Genomic DNA, 14,741 nt, shown 5'->3' with positions numbered 1-14,741 from the left:
GTGAACACTGTCTAAGGATCGCAGTCTTGGGGATCCACAGATAATTTGCATGTGCTTCTGAGATCTGTAGGCATGGTGGCAAAGCAGACACATTTTAAAAAATGTTGATGGTTTAGAAAGCACACATAATACATCCAACATTAAAGAATCTAATAACCCACACAGGAGCCCTGGTGACGTCATAGGTTAGGCATTGGGCTGCTAAGCTCAGGTCAGCAGGTAGATACCACCTGTCACTCTGTGGCAGAAAGAGGAGGCTGTCTACTCTGGAAAGATGGACACCCTCAGTCAGCCATGGGGCAGTCCTACCCTGTCCCGCGCCCACCATGAATCAGAATCAGCCGAAGGCAGTAAGCGTCTGAGCGTTAGCTCCCCAGAGTGGGAATGAAGCAGTGGTGATTGGCCGTGCATTAGGTGAAAAGCCAGAGCTTCAGGCCCGGGAAAGGAAACATCGTGGCACGGAGACTTCCTTTGGTTTTCATCATGTAGCAAGGAAAACCTAAAGGGGGTATTTCTCAGAACTCAAGCTCCCCCCAAAAAATCCTCTGAAAAGCAGTGTCAAACGGGACAGCAGTGGCTGACTTGGGGAAGGGCTGCTCAAGGGGGCTGAGGCGAACCCCGGTGCACACTGATTTGGAGATGAAAGTGTTCCCATCGGAGTTGGAGAGAAATCTCATCGATGTACTGACTGGGAACGTTGAGAGGTCTGCTCTCCTTCAGCATCAGCGGATCCACTCAGGGGACGCCCTATCATTGTAGGCCGGCAGAGAAAGGTCGAAAGGGCTCCGTGTCACTCCTCACCAGGGAATCCATACAGGAGAGAAACCTTACCCAGGGAGGGGAGCGGGTGTGGCCAATGCTTCCGCCACAGCTCCCATCTCAGGCTGCACATGATGGTGTGCAGAGAGAGAGAGAGGCCTCATAAAACCAGGAGCAAAACGATCAGGGAAAAACCCACGTCTTGTCATCTTAGAGAGCTGGCACTGCGGAAGCAGTGGCTCCTCTCCACTACACGTAAGACTTCGCCTTTGTAAGAAAAGGCGGTCTCTGGTAGAGCAGGTGATGCCTTGTGGTAGAGCGCTCACCGGAACCCACAGGGGAAAGATGAAGGCCTTCCGCACCCATAAAGGTGGGCAGTCTCCACAAGCCACAGGGGGGTTCGCTCTGTCCTGTAGGGTCACTGAGCTGGGATGAACTCCAAGGCAGTGAGTTTGGTGTGTGTGTGTGTGTGTGTGTGTGTGTGTGTGTGTTGTGTGTGTGTGTGTTATGTGTGTGTGCCCGCACCTGTTTGCACTAGCGTTGAGGGTTGGGTGCTAAGAGTATTGGGCTGAAAGACACTACATTAGTCAAGCTGCTCCCACTTCCTTATTTTTTTATGTGACTTAGGGCACTGAGGACTGAATATTGGCTTTTGAAGAATTCAAGATACTTTGCCCTCAGTTGAAATTTCTTCCCACATCACTTTTGGCAAAAATCTACCATGCTTTGATGCCATGTGTGAAAGTGAAAGTGCAGGGTGGGCCAGAAATAGCTAATGGTAGGACTCAACTTCTGTGGAAGGAGTGATTGAATAAACTCAAATCCATTGCCACCGAATCCATTCCGACTCACAATACGCCTGCCTCTCTATTCCCGAGACTGAGGATCCCTGCGACAGTGAGCCTGTACACAAGCAGGCCGCTTCATCTTTCTCCCATAAGAGGCTGGTGTGTCTGAACTGCCAAGGGATCCTGGATTGAATAACCACAACGCAAGCCAACTCCACTGGGTTGATTCTGACTCATAGTGACCCTATATGGGGCTTCCGAGGCTGCAAATATTTACAGGAGTGGACAGCCTCCTCTTTCTCCTGCAGAGTGGCTGGTTGGTTTGAACTATTGGCCGTACAGTTAGGAGTCCAATGTTTACCTGACAGTGCCACCAGAGAGATTTCCATTGGTTTGGAGTTTAGCACATGAACACTTTTCATGTTTCTATGGATAAATAATTGCGCTGCATTCCCCAACATAATCTCAGCTTACTTCCTGCCTGTTACTGAAAGGAAAAAGCCAAACCCATGGCCATCAAGTCAATTCCAACTCACAGAGAGCCTCAGAACAGAGGAGGACCGTGCCATGGGTGCCTGAGACTACACATTTTTATGGGAGCAGACTCTCATCTTTCTGCTGCAGAGACACAAGCAGATATGAACTGCTGAACTTTCAGTTAATTACCCAGCGGATAACCTGCTATGCCACAAGAATTCCTCTTGCCAATTAAAAGTGTACAATTTGGAGCAGTGTGAAGAAGAGTCGAGAGCAACCCCACCTCCCCACCCCCACCCCATAGACCAGAGCCTGGGCGCCGCCACATCTCCTCGTCCAGCGCCTGCGCCCAGCCGCCATCGTCACCATGGCCAAGAGAAAGGCTGAAGGGGATGCTAAGGGAGATAAAGCCAAGGTGAAGGATGAACCTCAGAGGAGATCAGCAAGGTTATCTGCTAAACCCGCTCCTCCCAAACCAGAGCTGAAGCCGAAAAAGGCCCCTGCGAAGAAAGGAGAGAAGGTACCTAAAGGGAAAAAGGGGAAGCTGCTACTGGCAAGGACGTGAACAACCCTGTGGAAGATGGAGATGCCAAAACAGCCCAGCAGGTAGATGGTGAGCCACCTCCACAGGTGACCTGGCACAGAGAGCTGAAGGGGCTGGAGATGCTAAGTGAAGTGTGTACATTTTTGATAACTGTGTACTTCTGGTGACTGTATAGTTTGAAAGACTATTTTTATCAAGTTTTTTAAAAATGCAGAATTTTGTCTTACTTTTCTTTAAAGCTATGTTGTCAGCACACAGAACACTTCGTTGTTGTCTTTGGGGGGAGGAGCGAATGTCACTCATAGGCTGTTTCCAAAGCTGGATGGAGTGACAGAGAACACCTTGCCCTGCTAGTTTTGAGAGGCTCCCTCTGGGGTCCCAGAAGGAGGGATTCCCTGACATGACCCACGTTAGCCACCTTGGCACCAACACCTTGTGAGGGGGAAAGTACAGCTTTGTTTTGACATCCTCCACCCCTTCTTCTCTCCTCTGCCTTCAGCACAGACTTGACTCCCACAAACCCAGACACCTGTTGGGACCTGACCTCAAAACATTGACTGTTAGTTTATCGGCGATCTGGACTTTCCAGTGACGCCGTCCTCCTGGCATCCCTCAAAAGAGCAGCGCCCCCTTTGTTCAGATGGGCAATTCTGCCTTGTCCATTTCATTTTCTGAACGTCAGCGTCGGCTCGTGGAAAGTCGTTAAAACAACATGTTAAATGTGAAATGTCATCCTCACTCTAAGCTTCCCCGGTCAGAGCACCAGCTGAAGACTTCAGTGGGTTTTACAGTGGCTTTCTGATTGTGGTAGTCCACTGAAGAAGGGAGTTTAAAAGTTGTTGGATGCTGTTAACGATCGTCTGCCCAGGTCCTGCCTGAATACCATGATTGTTTATGAAAGTATCTTTAATAAAGCTGGATACAATTTGGCTTGGGGAAAAAAAGTGTACAATTTACATGTCTTCCTGCCTCCCCCTTTGAGGCATTTAAAGAACCTTGGATACCATAAGCTAATACGTGTAACAGCTAAAGTAATTTAATTCAGGGGCCTGTGCAATGCTGTCTTTATTGTTAGGTGCCAGTGAATTGTACAGCAGAATGAAACGTGGCCTGCTCCTGCACCATCCACACACACACAATTGTTCTTTTGTCCAAGCCGTCATTGCAGCCACTGTGTCAATTCATCTCTTCAATGCTCTTCCTCTTTCTCGCTGCCCCTCCACTTTACCCAGCATGATGTCCTTCTCCAGGGCCTCAGCTCTCCTGACAACATGTCCAAAGTATGCGAGACCAAGTCTCACCACCCTTGCCTCTAAGGAGCGTATTGGCTGTACTTCCTCCAAGAGAGACTTGTTTGTTCCTTTGGCAGTACTGGTACCTTCAATGTTCTTTGCCAGCAATGTAATTCAAAAGTCTCCACTCTTCAGTCTTCCTCATTCAATGTCCAATGTTCACTATGAGGTGATTGAGAATACCATGACTTGGGTCAGGCACACCTTCACTTCAAAGCAACATCTTTGATTTTCAATACTGTACCGAGTTCTTGTATAGAAGATTTACTCAATGCAAGAAACCTTTTCATCTCTTGACTGCTGCTTTCAAGAAAAATGATTTTGGGTCCATACAAGATGAAATCCTTGACAACTTTGATCTCCATTTATCAAGATGTTAATTACCTGTTCAATTATGGGAGTTTTTGTGTTCTTTACACTAAGTTGTAATCCATATTGAAAGCAGCAGTCACTGATCTTCTTCATCATCAAGTGCTTCAAGCCTCCTCATTTTCAGCAAGCGTGGTTTTGTCCTCTGCAATAAGTCTTCTCCACTCTTGATGCCAAATTTTTCTTCATACAGCTCCTCTAATTATTTGCTCAGGACTATTTGAGAGGATATAACCCTGATTCACCTTTCTTGACCTCAGACCATTCCATTGTTTGCCTGTTTCATTCCACACTGCCTCTTTCTTGATCCATGCACACGCTCCTCATGAGCACAATTCAGGGCTTGGGAATTCCCATTTTCTCCTCAAGGCTATCCAAGGTTTGTTCTGATTTATACAGACTAATGCCTTAGCATACTCAATAAATCATGAGTAAACATCTTTCTAGTATTTTCTGTTTTGAGGCAACATCCATCCAGCAATGATATTCCATGTCCACCTTCTCTTCTGAATCCAGCCTGAATCTTTGGCATCTCCCCATCAATGTACTGCTCTGTTGTTGTTGAATGATCTCCAGCAAAGTCTAAATTTGCATATAGTATTGCTGATGTTGCTCTACAATTTTCACCTTCTATTGGGCCACCTTTCATTGGAATGGGTAAAAATATGGATTTCTTCCAGTCATTTGGCCAGGTAGCTGTCTTCCAAGGTTCTTGGCATAGATGAATGAGAGATTCCAGTGCTTCCTTAACTTGGTGAAACATTTCAATGAGTATTCCATCAATTCTTGATCCTTGTTTTTGGCTGACACCTTCAGTAAAGCTTTAATTTCTTCCTTCAGTAGCCTTGACTCTTGTTCATATTCTACCTCGTGAAATAGTTGAGGTTCAATGAATTCTTTTTGGTACATTGACTCTGTATATTCCTTCCATTGTGTTTTGATGTTTCCGGCATCATTCAGTATTTTGCCTATAAAATCTTTCAATATTGCAACTCAAAGCCTAAATTTTTCCTGACTTCTTCAGTTTAAGATATGTTGAGCGTGTTCTTACTTTTTGATATTCTAACTCTAGGTCTTTGCATATTTCATTATAATATTTTACTTTGTCTTTGTGAGGTGCTCTTTGAAATTTTCTCTTCAGCACTTTGATTTCAACATTTCTTCCAATTGCTTTAGCTTCTCTATGATTAAGAGCAAGTTTCAGAGTCTCTTTTGACATCAACCTTGATCTCTTTTTTCTTTTCCGTCTTTTTAATGACCTTTTGCTCTCTTCGAGTATGATGTTCTTGACATCATCCCACAGGTCATTAGGTCTTCTGTCACTACTGTTCAATGTGTCAAATCTGTGCTTGAGATAGTCTCAAAATTTAGGTGGGATATGCTCATGGTCTCATTTTGATTCTCATGGTTCTAATTTTTTTTTCCCCAAATTTGACCTCAATTTACATATGAGCAATTCCACAACCAGCTTCTGGCCTCATTTTGATATTGATATTGAACTGTTGATAATTAACCTCACTATCATCTCTTCCCACAGTTATAGTCAAGTTGATTTCTGTGTACTCCATCTGGAGAAGTCCAGGCCTTTTTTATTGTTGAAAGAAAGGTATTTTCTGATGAAGAAGCCATGATGGTTGACTCTATTTGAGAAGTACGTTCTCCTTATTGATATTTTGAGTGCCTTCTCACGTGAATAGCTCATTGTCTGGCTTTATACCTGATGAGGCTCAACAACAACCAACGACCTTTACAGAGTATGACATCATTCCTCTGTGATTCAGGCTTTCAGGGGCTACTTCCTCAGAAGGGCACAGCCCATTCCTTCTCCAGAGTCTGTTCTTAGACTGAAAACTGCTGAAACTTGTTCCCTTCAGGTGACCCTGCTGGCATTTGAAATACCAGTGACAGAGCTTCCAGCAATACAGCAACATACACGCCACCACAGTATGACAAACCGAAAGACAAATGGTGGCCAGTGAGTTGTGGCAACATTGAAATCTAAGTTAGCCTTTTTCTACAAATCATGAATTGTTTAAGGAGTCTTACAAACCTGTTTCTAAGCTCGATCAGAACAGGGCCAAATTTCCCTCAGGAAGGGAACATAAAAGATATGGATGCTATAGGAAAATGGGGTGAAGAAATGAGAAGGTGCCCGGCTATAAGAGCAAATAGCACCTGGAGTCTTAAAGGCTCATTTCTAAACAAGCATCCATTTAAACGAGATGTGAACTAATTCAACATGGAAGAAGCCCACCAACATCAGCGACCAAAGGATTGCAAATCATAAAATCCAAAGTCAAAGGAGAGAATAGTATCAGAGTCAAACTGTGAGATTCTGGTTTGCAGAACGTTATGGATGACAGTGGGAGTTCAAGGTACATTTGTGAGAGAGCTCTACACAGGAAATAAGCTTCCGGTGATTTCCTGTACAGTTACCAGGCAGAGTGCATTGGAGAGATGATCATAGGAGATCAGAATGATAAACCTGACTTGAACCGTTAAAACCTTGTCAGTTGATCCCCTCTCTGATGAATGTTGGGCCTGATCTGGCTTATAACATTTTCTCTCTCTCTCTCTCTCTCTCTTTCTCTCTCTCTCTCTGTGTGTGTGTGTGTGTGTGTGTGCGTTCCACCATGGGGTTTATCTCAGATGTATTTTGTCATTGGGGTAGCCCTCTTGAACTTTGGCTATGTTTTTTTTGATATATGAAACCAAGATTGATGAACCTATAGTGACAGCAAGTAGAATAAGAATGCCTGGGGGGTACAGGGGGGAAGAGGGGCATAAAAGGGAGCTGATATCAAGAGATCAGGAAGGAAAATAATTTAAAAAATCATTTTATTGGAGGCTCTTACAGTTATTATAACATTCCATACATCAATTATTTCAAGTGTATTTGTATATATGTTGCCATCATCATTTCCAAAACATTTTCTACTTGTGCCCTTGGTATAAGCTCCTCTTTTTCCCCCCCTTCCTCCCCCACCCTACCACCCTCATGAATCCTTGATCAATTATATATTGTTATTATTATTTCATATCTTACACTGTCTGTTGTCTCCCTTCACCCACATTTCTGTTATTTGTCCCCTTGGGGGGGGGGGTGGTATATATCCAACCTTGTGATGGGTTCCCTCTTTCTAGCCCCTTCTCCCTCCCCGACCATTCCCCTACCCTCATGATATCACTACTCCCACTACTGGTCCTTTGGGGGTTTGCTGTCCTGAATTCCATGTGAAAATAATGTTTTGAAACTGATTGTGGCAGCAATTGTACAATACTGCTTGATGTGATTGAACTATGGAACAATATAATATCTACCAATAAAATGGTTTTGGAAAAACACAAAAGAAAACAACAACAACAACAACAACAACAATAAAAATAAAAGAATGGGGCCAGATGTCAGTCTGATCAAGATTCAGATCAAGTTTTCATTTCCATTGCATGCTAAGAGTTTTCCATGTTTCTGTATCATGTAACCATGTCAGTTCCTTCTGTGTTAAGGACACTTATCAACAGATATGAAGATGTGGATATTTTGAATAAAATAATAATCTTACAACTCAGTGCAAACCATGAGCTGTGGTAGGTGCAGTGAAGGAAAGAAGACCCCATGAGTATTTGTAACAGGAGGATGTGCACGGTCCCATTGGCAGCCACTGTTACATGTGACAATTTAATTTTAAATCTAATTAATAAAAAATCCTGTTCCTCAAAGCTCAAAACGTCAAGTGTCCAATTAGGAACATATTGGGCGTATCTTCCCTTGGGGCCTATATGAGTAATGGTAAGCGTTTTTCCCATGGCAGTTTGCCTCACCAGACACATTTGTGATCTAGTTTCTCTCCAGACCTTGGTGATCCAGGCTGAGTGCTTTAGACAACTGGGACTTTATGTTCTGCTTCTTCGAGGTGCAAAATACCATTCACAGGCCACAACAAAAGTATCTGATTTGGAAACCTTAAGTGAACTGAACTTTACATTAAACTCACCTGTAGCATATCTAAGGAACCTACATTCTCTCTTGGACTTCAGATGGAAACTCCCTAGTGTGAGGAGAAGCAGATGACTGATACCCCAAGGATATGGACTTGGTGGCCACTGGACTTTGGTTCAGATCTCCTCCTTTAAAGGTGTCCAATGTATGGTGGTCTGAGACCACCACAAATCTACTATTCCCTTGTTCTCTTTGCTTTTATATGATATACTACTCTAGCAGGCATGGTTCTGCCTTTGGGAATGAATGTTGTTGAAAGATATATATAATGTCTGATCAATTAAGCTTTTAATCTGCACAAGTCTACAATTCATGTATGGTGGTTTAAAAAGGTGGCCTAAACAGGCATCTTTCCTTTTCTTAACAGTGTTTCACATTCTGTAGCACTGGCTAAACGAATGATACTGTCAAGAGAATTACCTTGCACCTCATGGGGATGATTATTAATGATCTCTAATAAAATGATAATGGTGTAATTATTAGATCATTGCATCATCTAAAGTGAATCTGGTGCATATCCATAGCTATATGAATGGATTTGGCTCCCATTCCCTTCCAGCCCTAATTTAAGAACAATTAGTTCTTATGACATGGCCCTACTTGATGCTCCATACTTGTCTTCATGAAGAGAGATCACTGAACATATGGGTGCTATAGTGTGGAGAAGGGATCAGATGGAGCTGAGCAACCAGAAAGAATAGTATCTGGGGTCTTAAAGGCCTATGTTAAAACAATCAGCTATCTTAGTGAGATATCAGCTAAGCCCACATGAAAGGAGCACACCAGCCTTTGTGATCCAAGGATGACAAAGAGTAAAACCCAAGTAGAAAGGACAGAACAGTATCAGAGCTTAAACTGTGAACACCCAGTTTGCAGAAGGCTCTAGATAACAGTTCGAGTCCAAAATCCAATTGCATGGTCTCCATGTGAACGAATCCTCCAGAGACCCCTCCCCTCCCCCTCATGGACCACAGCCCAGGGGTGGGAACAGCCTTGCTAACAAGAGCACTGTAAAGTGGATTATGGCCGATGCAGTTAGGTTAAACTGTAACATCTCATCATTTTATTTCCCTTTTGACTCACTGCAAATTTGGTTCAGTTTTTAATATTTTCTGCTTTCCTTTCATTTGAGGTCTTTCTCCGTTTTATTTTGCTTTTGTTATTGTTGTTGGGTTTGTTTCTTGATTTTGTTTTTTATGTTTTCTCTGTATATGGATTTCAGGGTAAATAAAACTATAGAGACAGCAACTGAATGAATAATGATCTAGGGATATGGCAGGGGAGGCTGCAGGGAAAGGGAGAGCTAACAATAACTCCAAGAAGAAGAAAATGTTCTAAAAGTGAGTGGGCGACTATTGCACAACTCTTCTTACTGCAATCGAACTATCAAATGGAATTATGATATTCAAATTGTATGCAAATTACAAAAGGACGGTGCTAACTGGTACCGTAGAGGCTGGTGGGACCCCTGAGACTATGGCAGTCACATCTGGAAACGCACTCACATCGCGTCAATTTACAACCCAACGGCAGATTTACCGGTTGTGAAGGGGAGCAGAAACAGAGTAAGATTAGCATAGTTCAGAATAACCGACCATTTAGGCTCAAGGGGCAGGACTTTCCCCAGTAGTAATGTTGGCAAGGGTTAGGGAAGAAAGAGGACTGGGGACAGGACAAGGGGGCCCTGGGCTGAGTGATGGCAACGGAGCAGATTGCAATGAAGGAGTTCAGACAACATGGAAAGCTGACGACCTGCTCTCTCGACCTTACCCCAGTTTGCAATGAAAGGTTAAAAACTCGGTTCCTCCGCCACACCGGCCATGTTTCAGATGCCCAACAAGCACATGGCCAAGGACTAGTCTAGTGGACAGAGCAGGCTGAGAGCATTTTCTTCCTCACAGACACTTCCTGGCAGCATGCTGAGTTGCGTCAAAAGGAAAAGAAGCCCTTACCTTGGGGGAGGGGGCAATGACCTAAGCCCAGCCAGTGAGTTTCAAGGTCATATGAGGTCATGAGACAGGTTGGGGACACAGTGAATAAGCTGTGAATAGAAAGTTCCCCTTGTTTAAGCTGAAGGCCACCTGCCCAGACTTCTTACTGAGACAGGTTAGAGATAGCGAGTTAGCTGGAGCCAAAAAAGATCCTTTGTTTAAGCCGAAGCCTATCTGCACAGATAAAGTGGGTCAAAAACAATCTCCCCTCTACCCTCTGACTACATTCCCCTGGATCAGAAACGGACAAGTTCCCTACGAGACATTTCTTTTGGGAGGGAGTATTTGATAAGTTCTCGGGAAGAGTTAGCCTGCAGCGGCAGCTGGCCTGACCCAACTTGGGCATGTGCAGGAGACATGATCTTGTCCCCCACCACCCAGGAACAATGAAACTCATGTCCAGGACCCAAAATATACAGAATTATGTCATCTGTGCCACCTGGCCCCATTTCCAAAGTGAAGGGTCTGAGGCCCCATCCCCGTCAGGCCTAGTTCAGCTCTTCAAGTGGTGCATGGCCCCTTATGAACATGCAGAGCCTCTCCCAGACCTTTTATGAGTGTGAATTATTTATTTATTCTCAACTTTCCTATAAAAGCTCCCTCCTCACCTGTCTCAGAGAGGCAGTCTCCTTTTGCAAGAAGAAATTCTTGTTGCCTCCTTGCTAGCAAGAAGTAAATATGCCTGTGCGTGGCCTTTTATAATCAAAGTGCCCTCTCTGTGTATTCTTACCAAGGACAAAAGGAACCTCTGCGTCTGCAGGGGGCTTCTAAAGGGGGTGTCCCCCAGATGGTGATAATCATGTAAGATAAAGCTGAGGAGGTGAGCCAAGCCCAGGCCATCCAGGCTCTCCTAGGCTGGGACGGGCATTTGGATTATTCTTGGTGCCATGGGAAGAACACTGGAGGATTTACAATTGGAGACAGTAATAGGTTTGCTTTTTAAAGAAAGAATATGATGGCTTTGGAATGCCATTGGCATAGTAGTAAATGCAAGTTCATTGTGTTAGTCTGGGTGGACTAGAGAAGCAAATTCATGGACACTCATATGTGTATAAGAAAGAGCTTTATATGAAAAGAGCAATTGTATGTTAAGAAAACATTCCAGTCCAGTCCAGATCAAGTCCATAAGTCTGATAATAGCCCATCTGTCTGATACCAGTCTATAAATTCCTCTTCAGACTCATGCAACACATGCAATGTCACCAAATAAGGGAAGATCACAGGCCAGTGGGTGAAAGGGCTTGTAGATCCAGTGGTGATGGAAGCATCTCAACATTGGTGTGGGTCTCCACATAACTCCGACAGACCCAGGGCACTGACTTCATCAATGTAGCTCCCTGTGTCTTGTCAACAGGATGTCTCTCGTGGAGAGTGTATGTCCCATCTCCAGGAAAGAAGACAGGAGTTCCCAGAATCCTCAGGAGAAGGCCATGCCCACACAGAGGCCTCATTGGCTATGACCTGATTGATAGGTGTGTTAGATAGGGTTCTCTAGAGAGACAAAAACAGATTGCTGATAATTATATATATAAAGATAGATAAATATATAACACAAGAAATTAACAGTTAAATTATAAGCAGTACAAATGGCTCAGTGCAACTCACACCCATGAGAGAGTTGTGAGACACTGGCAGTCCTTCAAGTCTTGAGGGCCCCCAGGTAGTCCTCTGTAGAGAGAGCGAGGCTGTCCCAGCACAGGCAGTAAACAGCAAGGCAGGTCACCAACCATCAGCCAGGTCACCAACCGTCAGTCCCCAATTCCAGAGATGTACGTTCCAATTCTCTGGCGAGGCAGGTCTTAAAGGGGCCTCAAATTACAGCAACACAGTCCACAGGTTAGGTGTCCTACAGGTAGTGTAACTTGCAAATTGAGGCACAGAACAAGCAAGGCAGCCACACACTGGTCCGATGATCAAAGAGTGAGAGACAAGAAAGGCAAGGCTCGCCAAGCCATTTATCTCTCTGCCCTTCAATTAATCCCACATGTGTTTATCAGCCAGGCTGGCACAATAAACTAACTATCGCAATAGGCTAGACTCCACCCCTTCATTCAAGCTGACAGGAGATTATGTCACTGTCACATTCATGCTCAAAAGAGTTTTCAGACTGGTAGTCTTAAACTCCTTTGAGAGAGGCTCTCCTGCCAGTCTCCCCCCGCCCCCCACCTGTATCAGAATGGGCTAGTAGAATGAGGTGGGTTGTCGGCCAATAAAGCCACCCTGATTGGAATTTTCCACTTGGTTCTCCCATTCTTTGTGGCAGCCAGGAAAATACTCCACCGCCTGTTTCTTCACACAGAAAAATTCCAATCATCTAGCAGGGTTTATTTTAGTTTCAGACAAAAATCCATTCTACCCCCTACTACACCATTAAAGACCTTTTGGTGTTTTTATATTAATTTTCTTTCTATTAACGTTAGTCTTTTTGTTAACCACTGATATATTGGGAGATCCAGACAACTACATCCCCCCCCCACAGCACACTGCCACAAGTCAGGCCAGAATGACATTCCCTGTTTGTCCATGCGATGTTACCATCAACCCTCAATAAATGAGCCCGATCGACTCATTCCTTAGATTCGCCACTTTTCCATGAAGCTGGATATCTGGCTCACTTAGTCAAACAATATTTTGGGCTTTCGTGGCAGACTTAGTTACCCTTACATGACTTGGAAGGCACCCAGTTGAACATTTATTGGCCAATTGGCCTCTATCTTCTATTTCGTTATTATCCTTCTAGCAGCTGTTGGTGGTTTTGAACCGGGCCTGGAGAAGTGTGCTCAGCTGCACTGTCACACAGATGTGCACGCTAGAACAAGGCCCAGTGGCTAGTTTTCTTTCCCTTATTTTGAATTGAGGAGCCTTGGTGGCACAGTGGATTCAACATAGGACTGTTCACTGCACAGTCAGCGCTTCAAACCTACTGCTCGCTGCTCCACGGGTGAAATGTGTAGCAGTCTCTGTATCTCAAGACTACAGCCCTTAGAGTCATTACGAGGCAGTTCTATGCTGTCCTACTGGGTTGCTGTGAGACAGGATCAACTCAGCAGCAATGGGGGAGTTGGGGTACTTTTAATAATTTTCATAATGACTAAAACAATAGAAGCTTATAAAACCAAAACAACCTATGCTGATTAAATATTCTAGTAATCAGCTCTAGGTCAGAAAGGGACTCTAATCTCAATAATAACTTATAGAGATGCATTTATTAAATCCTACACAAAACAAAAATAAGACCAAGACAAGTCACCAGGATAGGGCAGACCACAATGGTGTCCAAGGACTCACAGAAACGAGGTCACTTCAATAGGACAGAGAACCCAGCGAAGACTGACACAAGCCATCATGGGCGGCAGTCAGTCTCACAGATGCAGGGAGGACAGAAGAAGTGAGAAAGGAGCCATGATGGGATACACACACCACGATAGAGTTTTTTTAACGTTTACAAAATTGGTTCAGGGCCCTCTGAGTGAGGGAGCCAGGATCTGACTCATGACCTTGCAGACGCTAGCACCTAAATTCCACCAAGGCGACAGGCAGGCGAGTCCCTAAGGGCTAGGAAGCTGCCCCTTTCTTCCTGAGCTAGGGGAGCAGTAGCAAGCCACGTAGAGACACCCTCTGCCTGAGGGCAAAGCTTCTCACAAGGGTCAGAAAGAATGAGACTGAAACCTGGAGTTAAAGTGCCTCTGTAGACTGCAGCCCTCCACGAAGAAGTTAGTCCTCAGAATTAAAGCCCCAGTTCAATTCTCTACAAACAAGGTGGGGCCGAAAACAATGCCCTGTGGGCCCTAGGCTCTAACATGAATTGAATCTCAGTAGCAGTTTATTCACCATTCCACCGCCTTTATCAGTGGCCCCAGTGAGCTGACAAGCCCAGCATCTCCCTGCTCCCTTGAAGTGTTCATTCCTGGGGCAGGCGGACCTCGCACAGGTTAATGAGTAATGATACCACTTTAGACAGGAATGCGGGACAAAGGGGATCCAGTGGGAGATAAGGTGGAGGGTGAGGTGGGCACGTGCTCCTTCCGGCAGATGGGAAGGATGGTTTTTGTGCTTTGGTCAGCCGAGGGCAGGTCATCTGTGTGAGCAGCCGTGCCAGCTAACTACCTAGCTCTGCTAGAAGTTGAGAGACTGGGGTTCAGGGAGACTGAGCGGCTTGGCCACACGATGAGACAAGGAGAAAGGCAAGAGGGGACTGGAAGAAGAGCTCTCTCCTACGAATGGAATGTATCCTTCTAAAGAAAGGGGGCCTTTGTCAGTTTCAAGTCAAGGCCACCGCCACAGGCGGTGATAAAGCATGAATCAACTCCGGCTCTAGGAAAGCAGGCTAGGGCGGGGGTCTGGGTGGACCTGTGCAAAAGGAATCAGCTAAATTAGCAGGGTCCCTTGAAATCCACAATCTCTAAAGGCAGTGTTTCCAACTGCCAGTCATTCAAGATTTCTGCCCTAACCCCCTCCTTCCATCTGTACTTCCTCCCTTTAAATTAAATCACTTAAAATAGCCCCCAAAGACGTCATGGA

Source organism: Tenrec ecaudatus, chromosome 2 (genome assembly GCF_050624435.1).
Source record: "Tenrec ecaudatus isolate mTenEca1 chromosome 2, mTenEca1.hap1, whole genome shotgun sequence".
In the NCBI taxonomy this organism is placed as follows: domain Eukaryota; kingdom Metazoa; phylum Chordata; class Mammalia; order Afrosoricida; family Tenrecidae; genus Tenrec; species Tenrec ecaudatus.
The sequence above is the reverse complement of the archived record's forward strand: the minus strand, read 5'-3'. Positions refer to the sequence as shown.